Raw genomic sequence first — 9,736 nt, 5'->3', positions numbered from 1 at the left:
TGTGCTGATCCAGAGGACTTCTACAATGGTCTATTCCAGAAGAAAGTAGCATGCAGAGGTAGGCCCCATCAATTCCACTTTCCTGAAGACCTCATCAGGAATGAATTTGATTTGGATGAACAGGAGTTGAGGAAGGAAAAATGGGTAGCTTACAGGAAGGCCCTGGATTTTGTGCATCAATTTGATGCTAGCTATGACCCGTTGTCTATCTTCTTCCCATTGGAAGAAAAGATAAAATTTTTGATTATTTTTTTTGAGGATGTGATGCAGAGAATAAAGGAGAAAAGGGAAGTTGTAATTAAAAACAACCCTGAGAAAGAAAGAATGATTTTGGGGAAATCAGCTCCTATTAAAGTCATCCCTCCTGGTGATTACACCCTGCATAAGAAAGCAGGTTACAGTGTGTTGGTGTCTGCAAGAGGGGAACCCTCTTCATCCAAAGGGAAGAGGAAAGCACATGAAGTCATTCACATACAAAACAGCCCAAAGAAGCAGAGGGTGGGGAAGGAGGTGCAATCAGATACACCCTTATATTCCCCATCCCAATCCCCTCTCCACATTGGAGATGAACAAGCAGCAACTGAATACCTCTCTCAGTTGGGCAGCTTGGGGGAGATTGCGTATACATATGATGAAGTGGAAGAAGGGATGCCAGAAGAGCCCATTGAAGCACAAATGGACATCACTTCAACTGAACTCAAAGGCCAAGAGTGGGATCCTGAGATAAAGAAGGCCACTAGTGCCTTTCTAGCGGATGATAGTTTTGTCACATCTGAAGCATTTGTGCAGTTTATCTGGAAACAACATATAGATAAGTATAATGCTAGATGTGAAACAAGAAAGGTAGAACAACCTGATAAAGATCTAGCCTTAATGGAGGAAGAAATAAAATAGGAGATGATGGAAGAATTTAAAACCATCACTCCTGAACAGGGAAGAGATTTAGTAGCACAAGCTGGAGTACTCATTCTACCAGAATGGAATATTGCTGATGCTCTGGTGCTGGATGCAGTGAGAAAAGAAACCAAACCCATGGAAGGGGTTACATTCAGTAAAGACAATGCTGCTCTAGTCATGTGGTCCCTTAAGAGAAATGAGGACAAGAAGGGTAAAGACACCACAGGGACAAGTCACATTGGTGGATTAATGGTTAAGAGAGTAGAGAGTACAGGGGTAGTAGAGGCCGCTAGCACAGTGTTGGAGACTGCCAAATTTAGTGTTGCAGTAGCTGAGAAGGATGCTAAAGAAAAGGAAGCCCTCCAGCTCAAATTGGAAACAGTCTTGAAGGCTTATGACAGTCCCAAGGAGGAAATAAGAGGCAAAGAGAGTATTATTGCCAGATTGCAGAGCCAATTAGTAGGACAACGTCAACAGGGTGAGTCTTCAACATTAATGATCACCTCTTCTCCTGCAAGACCTCCACCTACTAGCCCCATTATTGAGCTCCCACCATCTCCTGCACCTTCCAGCTCTCAGATGATAGAGATAACTCCCCAAGAATTGGAGAGTCTTAAGCAAACTCAGGCCTATTATGCAGGGAAGTATGAAGAAAAGATCAAGGCCACAGTCTCCAGTTTTGCAGACACTATAAATGCTTCACTCCTTCACAATAGTGTAGGAAAAGTCATGGAGATATGGACTGAGTTGAGAAGAGATAAGGCCATATTGACACCCATTTTTGACAGATGGAGGCCTAGGGAGCAGGATTTGGAGTTCATGTGTGTTTCCTGTGATGAAGCAAGAGCTAACCCTATTATCAAATCCACTTCTGATATCACTAAGAGTTTATTGCAATTGGCAACAGAGGTGGATAATGTGGAAAGAAGGGTTAAATTGCTTAAAAAGGAATACAATGATCAGGTTTGTGAGTTACTCCCAGGAATTTTTGCCAATCTAGATCAGCTGAAAGATAAGCAGATATGGCTCAATGAGATAAATGCCAAATTGTCAGCAAGGGTCAAGGGAATTATTGATCTGGATGGTACGTCATTTTTTGTTATAACCATACAGGAAGTAGAGAGAATTAAATCACACTACAGTTTTCTTAACTCAGAAGTCAACAAACTGAGGAATTCTTGGAAAGGGTTGACTAAGGTTAAAAGTGATGTGATTAATTTTGTATGGCCGACCGAGGAGACGTATAGTGAGTGGGGAGTTAAATATTCCACTCGAGATCCGGAGTAGTTAGAGAGCGTCCCTGAAGAGCCAGAAGAGGTTGCAATTGAACAACCCGTCCAACAGACTGCTGAAGAAGCTGAAAAGAGCGCATAACTGAAATTGTAACTTCTTCAATTTTTGAAGTAATTGTAACAAACTTTCCTCAAGAAGTCCGAAGCTTTGTGCATCCATATTGTTATAAATGGATACCAGGACTAGAGAGAAAGGGATCACAAAATTTTTGTAAGAAAACGCTGCAGAAATGTTATCTGAGCTTTTCCAAAGTTTAATGGAGAATCAGACTTTTGTAAAATCTTTTTCAAATGAATATCAATATACAGACCGTCAGTTTTGAGTAAAGCTTTGTGTCGTCTTCGAATTTGTCCTTAATTGTATTTATTCTTTCATTCAGAATAGTCTAGGATTTTTCTGTTTGAATGGAATTGTAAGGCAATCTCAGTATGGGTGTTTCTAGCTTTTCTCTTTAGGAGGGAAATTAAACATGCATGACCACTCTACCAGTAAATACTTTAGGATAAACTTTGAATTTTGAGGACCATAGCTTATTTTGAAGTGATTAAATTCTTGTTGATGCTAGGCATTTACAGGGATAAATGGAGACCAAGTTGATGGGAAGTATAGAGATGTTTTATTTCAGGAGTTTTATTTGAGTTTGAGTGACTCTGTAACCTTGGATAAAGCACTGGTACTAATCGAAGCTGTTTATTGCATGCTTTGTTGATCAAATATGCTGAAGTTGAGTATTGTTTCATTCTTTGTTTTCAGTTGTTTTTCAAGGTGAATAAACTCACTGGTTTTCTGGACTGGTTTGCTGTGGGTTTGTTGCTTAAGAATGTGAAGTTAATTCACAAAGGGTATACCCGCCTGGGCTTAAGGAAGAGCCCGAAGTGTAGAAGGTCTAACCAAACCTTGTCATATGTTGTCTCTGAAATCCTTTTATCCTTGATGTCTTCTCGGCACCCATTTTAGATTATATTATTAAAGGCATTGAAGGGGAATCAGATTTTGAGAACAACAGGGGCTTCGGGTGCGCATTACATTTTTGCCCAAGCGTCCAGTGGGGTTTCTGGTGTGCTCTGAAGTGGGGTTATTGGAGCGGCCCCTCTTTTTTTGTCCGAGCGTTTGGTGGAGTTTCTCGCATTGGGGCTTCCCAGGCCCGGTTGTTGGGTGCGCACCCACCCTGGCGTGCACGAAGTCGGAAGTTGGGTTAATTGCCCGGTTTGTCTCGGGTGCGCACCTTTTCCAGGGTGGGCACCTTGGTGCGCACAACTTGCCTGGGCTGCGCACCAGGGCAGGCTCAAGATGGCACTCATGTTCCATTTTTTTCACTATCTTTCAAAACGGAAATTTTGAAAATCTCATTTTTTTTTGCCTTTTCTGGAAATTAGTGAAGGCAGCGCATCAAAGGTGCGCAACGCTGGTGTGAACCCGGGACCGCTTCGATGTGTGCTCCAAGGTGCAGAGTGCACGAAGTCCGAGCCCGGTTTGCCCCGGGTGCGCACCTTGGTGTGCAGACCTTGGCTGGGTTGCGCGCCCTGGTGGGCACCATGGTGCGCACCAAGGAGCGCTTTGAAGTGTGCTCCAAGGTGCGGCGTGCACGAAGTTGGAGCCCGGTTTGCCCCGGGTGTGCACCTCGGGTGTGCACCTTCGCCGCGGTGGGCACCTTGGCAGGGTTGTGCACCTTGGTGGGCACCATGCAGTGCACGAAGTCGGAGCTCGGTTTGCCCCGGGTGCGCACCTCCACCAGGGTGGGCACCTTGGTGCGTACACCTTGCCTAGGCTGCGCACCAGGGCGGGCTCAAGATGGCACCTGCGTTCCATTTTTTTCACTATCTTTCAAAACAGAAATTTTAAAATCTCGTTTTTCTTTTTTTGCCTTTTCTGGAAATTAGTGAAGGCAGCGCATCAAAGGTGTGCAATGCTGGTGCGAACCCGGGAGCGCTCCGATGTGTGCTCCAAGGTGCGGCGTGCACGAAGTCCGAGCCCGGTTTGCCCCGGGTGCGCACCTCGCGTGCACCTTCGCCGGGGTGGGCACCTTGGTGTGCAAACCTTGGCTGGGTTGCGCGCCCTGGTGGGCACCATGGTGCACACCAAGGAGCGCTCTGAAGTGTGCTCCAAGGTGCGGCGTGCACGAAGTCGGAGCCCGGTTTGCCCCGGGTGTGCACCTCGGGTGCGTACCTCGCGTGCACCTTCGCCGCGGTGGGCACCTTGGCTGGGTTGCGCGCCTTGGTGGGCACCATGCAGTGCATGAAGTCGGAGCCCGGTTTGCCCTGGGCGCGCACCTCCGCCAGGGTGGGCACCTTGGTGCGCACAACTTGCCTGGGCTGCGCACCAGGAAGGGCTCAAGATGGCACCCGCGTTCCATTTTTTTCACTATCTTTCAAAACGGAAATTTTAAAATCTCATTTGTTTTTGCCTTTTCTGGAAATTAGTGAAAGGCAGTGCATCAAAGGTGCGCAACGCTGGTGCGAACCTGGGAGCGCTCCGATGTTTGCTCCAAGGTGCGGCATGCACGAAGTCGGAGCCCGGTTTTCCCCGGGTGCGCACCTCACGTGCACCTTCGTCGGGGTGGGCACCTTGGTGTGCAGACCTTGGCTGGGTTGCGCGCCCTGGTGGGCACCATGGTGCGCACCAAGGAGCGCTCTGAAGTGTGCTCCAAGGTGCGGCCTGCATGAAGTCGGAGCCCGGTTTGCCCCGGGTGTGCACCTCGGGTGCCCACCTCGCGTGCACCTTCGCCGCGGTGGGCACCTTGGCTGGGTTGCACGCCTTGGTGGGCACCATGCCGTGCACGAAGTCAGAGCCCGGTTTGCCTCGGGTGCGCACCTCCGCCAGGGTGGGCACCTTGCCTGGGCTACGCACCAGGGCGGACTCAAGATGGCACCCGCGTTCCATTTTTTTCACTATCTTTCAAAACGGAAATTTTAAAATCTAGTTTTTTTTTGCCTTTTCTGGAAATTAGTGAAGGCAGCACATCAAAGGTGTGCACCTCGCTGCCCACCATGGTGCTCCAAGGTGTGGCGTGCACGAAGTCGGAGCCTGGTTTGCCCCGCGTGCACACCTTGGTGTGCACATCTTGGCTGGGTTGCGCGCCCTGGTGGGCACCATGGTGCGCACCAAGGAGCGCTTCGAAGTGTGCTCCAAGGTGCGGCGTGCATGAAGTCGGAGCCCGGTTTGCCCTAGCTGCGCTCTGAAGCGAGGTTATTGGAGCACCCCCTCTTTTTTTGTCGGAGCGTTTGGTGGGGTTTCTCGCATTGGCTCTTCCCAGGCCCGATTGTTGGGTGCGCACCCACCCTGACGCGCACGAAGTCAAAAGTAGGGTTAATTGCGTGGGTGCGCACCTTTGCCAGGGTGGGCACCTTGGTGCGCATGCCTTGCCTGGGCTGCGCACCAGGGCGGGCTCAAGATGGCAGCTGCATTCCATTTTTTTCACTATCTTTCAAAACAGAAATTTTAAAATCTCATTTTTTTTTGCCTTTTCTGGAAATTAGTGAAGGCAGTGCATCAAAGGTGCGCACCTCGCTGCCCACCACGGTGCGCAACGCCGGTGGGCACCCGGGAGTGCTTCGAAGTGTGCTCCAAGGTGTTGCGTGCACGTTGTCAGAGCCCGGTTTGCCCCGGGTGCGCACCTCGCGTGCACCTTCGTCAGGGTGGGCACCTTGGCTGGGTTTGCCCCGGGTGCGCTCCGAAGCGGGGTTATTGGAGCGCCCCCTCTTTTTTTGTCAGAGCATTTGGTGGGGTTTCTCGCATTAGCTCTTCCCAGGCCCGGTTGTTGGGTGCGCACCCACCCTGATGCGCACGAAGTCAGAAGTAGGGTTAACTGCTCGGGTGCGCACCTTCACCAGGGTTAATTAGTGAAGGCAGCGCATCAAAGGTGCACACCTCGCTGCCCACCACGGTGTGCAACGCTAGTGGGCACCCGGGAGTGCTTCGAAGTGTGCTCCAAGGTGTTGCGTGCACGTTGTCGGAGCCCGGTTTGCCCCGGGTACGCACCTCGCTGCCCACCATGGTGCGCAACGCCAATGGGCACCCGGGAGTGCTTCGAAGTGTGCTGCAAGGTGCTGCGTGCACGTTGTCGGAGCCCGGTTTGCCCCGGGTGCGCACCTCGCGTGCACCTTCGTCGGGGTGGGCACCTTGGCTGGGTTTGCCCCGGCTGCGCTCCGAAGCGGGGTTATTGGAGCGCCCCCTCTTTTTTTGTCGGAGCATTTGGTGGGGTTTCTCGCATTGGCTCTTCCCAGGCCCGGTTGCCACCCTGGCACGCACGAAGTCGGAAGTAGGGTTAATTGCCCGGGTGCGCACCTTTGCTAGGGTGGGCACCTTACCTGGGCTGTGCACCAGGGCGGGCTCAAGATGGCACCCGCATTCCCTTTTTTTCACTATCTTTCAAAACGGAAATTTTAAAATCTCCTTTTTTTTTGCCTTTTCTGGAAATTAGTGAAGGCAGCGCATCAAAGGTGCGCACCTCGCTACCCACCTTGGTGTGCTCTGAGGTGCCCACCACGGTGCGCACCTGGGAGCGCTACGAAGTGTGCTCCAAGGTGCGGCGTGCACATTGTCGAAGCCCGGTTTGCCCCGGTTGCGCACCTTGCCTGCACCTTGGCCGGGGTGGGCACCTTGGCTGGGTTTGCCCAGGCTGCACTCCGAAGCGGGGTTACTGGAGCGCCCCCTCTTTTTTTGTTAGAGTGTTTGGTGGGGTTTCTCGCATTGGCTCTTCCCAGGCCCGGTTGTTGGGTGCGCTCCCACCCTGGCGCGCGCGAAGTTGGAAGTTGGGTTAATTGCCCGGGCGCGCACCTTCGCCAGGGTGGGCACCTTGGTGTGCACACCTTGGCTGGGCTGCGCACCAGGGCGGGCTCAAGATGGCACCAGCATTCCCTTTTTTTCACTATCTTTCAAAACGGAAATTTTAAAATCTCATTTTTTTTTGCCTTTTATGGAAATTAGTGAAGGCATCGCATCAAAGGTGCGCACCTCGTTGCCCACCTTGGTGTGCTCCGAGGTGCCCACCACGATGCGCAACGCTGGTGCAAACCGAGGAGCGCCTCGATGTGTGCTCCAAGGTGCGGCGTGCACAAAGTCGGAGCCCGGTTTGCCCCGGGTGCGCACCTCACGTGCACCTTCGTCGGGGTGGGCACCTTGGTGCGCACACCTTGGCTGGGTTGCGCGCCCTGGTGGGCACCATGGTGCGCACCAAGGAGCGCTCCGAAGTGTGCTCCAAGGTGCGGCGTGCACGAAGTCAGAGCCCGGTTTGCCCCGGGTGCGCACCTCGCGTGCACCTTCGTCGTGGTGGGCACCATGGCATGCACGAAGTCGGAGCCCGGTTTGCCCCGGGTGCGCACCTCACGTGCACCTTCGCCGGGGTGGGCACCTCGGCTGGGTTGCGCGCCCTGGTGGGCACCATGGTGCGCACCAAGGAGTGCTCCGAAGTGTGCTCCAAGGTGCGGCGTGCACGAAGTCGGAGCCTAGTTTGCCACGTGTGTGCACCTAGCGTGCACCTTCGCCGGGGTGGGCACCTCGGGGGGGTTGCGTGCCCTGGTGGGCACCATGGTGCGCACCAAGGAGCGCTCCCAAGTGTGCTCCAAGGTGCGGCGTGCACGAAGTCGGAGCCTGGTTTGCCCTGGGTGCGCACCTCACGTTCACCTTCGCCGCGGTGGGCACCATGGCGTGCACGAAGTCGGAGCCCGGTTTGCCCCGGGTGCGCACCTCGCGTGCACCTTCGCCTGGGTGGGCACCTCGGCTAGGTTGCACGCCCTGGTGGGCACCATGGCGCGCACCAAGGAGCGCTCTGAAGTGTGCTCCAAGGTGCGGCGTGCACGAAGTCGAAGCCCAGTTTGCCCCGGGTGCGCACCTCGCGTGCACCTTCGCCGCGGTGGGCACCTTGGCTGGGTTGGGCACCATTGAGCGCTCTGAAGTGTGCTCCAAGGTGTGCACCATGGCCCTCCAAGGTGCGCAACATGGTGTGCATGAAGTCAGAGCCCGGTTTGCCCCGGGTGCGCACCTCGCGTGCACCTTTGCCAGGGTGGGCACCTTGGTGCGCACACCTTCTCAATGTTTTTTTGCCTTTTCTGGAAATTGGTGAAGGCAGCGCATCAAAGGTGCGCACCTCGGTGTGCTCCGAGGTGCGAACCCAAGAGCGCTCTGAGGTGCGCACGAAGTCAAAAGTCGGGTTAATTGCATTGTTTTCCCTAGGTGCGCTCCGAGGTGCGCAACATCGGTCCGCACCAAGGAGGGCTCCGAATTGTGCTCCAAGGTGCGCACGATGGCGTGCACCTCTGGTGCGCATGATTCAGAGCTCGGTTTGCTCGGGGTGCGCACACCTTGGCTGGGTTGCGCACCTTTTGTGTGCTCCAAGGTGCACACGAAGTCGGAGCTCGGTTTGCCCCGGGTGCATACCTTCGCCAGGGTGCGCACCTTGATGCGCACACCTTGGCTGGGCTGCGCGCCTTGGTGGGCACCATGGTGCGCACCTTTCGTGCGCTCCAAGGTGCGCACGAAGTCAGAGCTCGGTTTTCCCCGGGTGCGCACCTTGGTGGGCGCCATGGTGCACTCCGAGGTGCCCAAGATTGGTGCGCACCTTCGCCAGGGTGGGTGCCTTGGTGCGCACACCTTGGCTGGGCTGCGCACCCGGGCGCGCACACCTTGGCACCCACGTTTCCTTCATTTAAATTTTTTTTTTTTACAATCTCTCAAGTGGGAAATTCTATAATCTCAACTTTTTTTGCCTTTTCAGGAAACTTTTGAATGGAGCGCATCATTGGTGCGCTCCAAAGTGTGCTCCAAGGTGCGCACCTCTGGTGCGCTCCAAAGCTCTCTCCAGCTACGTGCACCTGCCCCGGGCGTGCACCCGGCCCCGCCCAGCTTCGCTCACCTGTCCCAGGCGTCTGGTGCGGAACCTTAGAGTAAGAAACATCACCGTGCACCTTGGCCAACATGCGCGACTTGACCGAGCGCGCATTGGTCGAGGTGCACACCGATTTCACCTGGGTGCATGCGCAGCACCTCGGGCGCACCGGGGTGCGCGCACAACGCCCGGGTTGCACCGTGGCCTGTGTGCTCGGGGCGCCTTGGGTACGCGCTCGGTGTCACCCCCGCGCGCGCGGTAGTGCGGGCAGCGCACCCCAGCCCGACCCGGCCCTGACGAGAATGCAAACGGGCAAAAGTTTAATTCAAATAGCATTGCGACGCCCGGCGAAAAACTAAAAAAGGGTGCAACACCGGGACTTCCCGGGAGGTCACCCATCCCAGTACTACTCCGGCCCAAGCGCACTTAACTGCGGAGTTCTAATGGGATCCGGTGCACTAACACTGGTATGATCGCACCCATTATGAGCTTGTCGCAGTGTGTACTTAGCAAACCGCGACCCACGTGCGAATCCACCCCGGCCACCCACCCCCTTCGAGGTGCACACCCTCCCTCACCAAGTGTGCCCCATTCGCCAAGTGTGAGCCCTACCTAGGTGCGCGCACCTTGCTAGGGCGTCGGGTGTGCACCCGGCTCGGCCTACGTGCGTGCACCTGGACGGGGCGTCGTGTGCGTGCAGTGTCCCGTCTGCAACGTGGTGCC

General features: G+C 54.2%; 1 non-coding gene across 1 annotated transcript; it reads right to left on the bottom strand.

The window, feature by feature from the left end:
• Nucleotides 1–9,375: 9,375 nt before the first annotated feature.
• On the bottom strand, nt 9,376–9,494 carry LOC131873808 (5S ribosomal RNA). Its single transcript, XR_009371698.1, has one exon. It is a non-coding gene; the product is annotated as a 5S ribosomal RNA (ribosomal RNA).
• Nucleotides 9,495–9,736: the final 242 nt, after the last annotated feature.

Source organism: Cryptomeria japonica, chromosome 2 (assembly GCF_030272615.1).
Source record: "Cryptomeria japonica chromosome 2, Sugi_1.0, whole genome shotgun sequence".
Classification (NCBI taxonomy): domain Eukaryota; kingdom Viridiplantae; phylum Streptophyta; class Pinopsida; order Cupressales; family Cupressaceae; genus Cryptomeria; species Cryptomeria japonica.
Note: the sequence above shows the minus strand (reverse complement) of the source record. Positions and strands in the feature narration are given on the sequence as shown.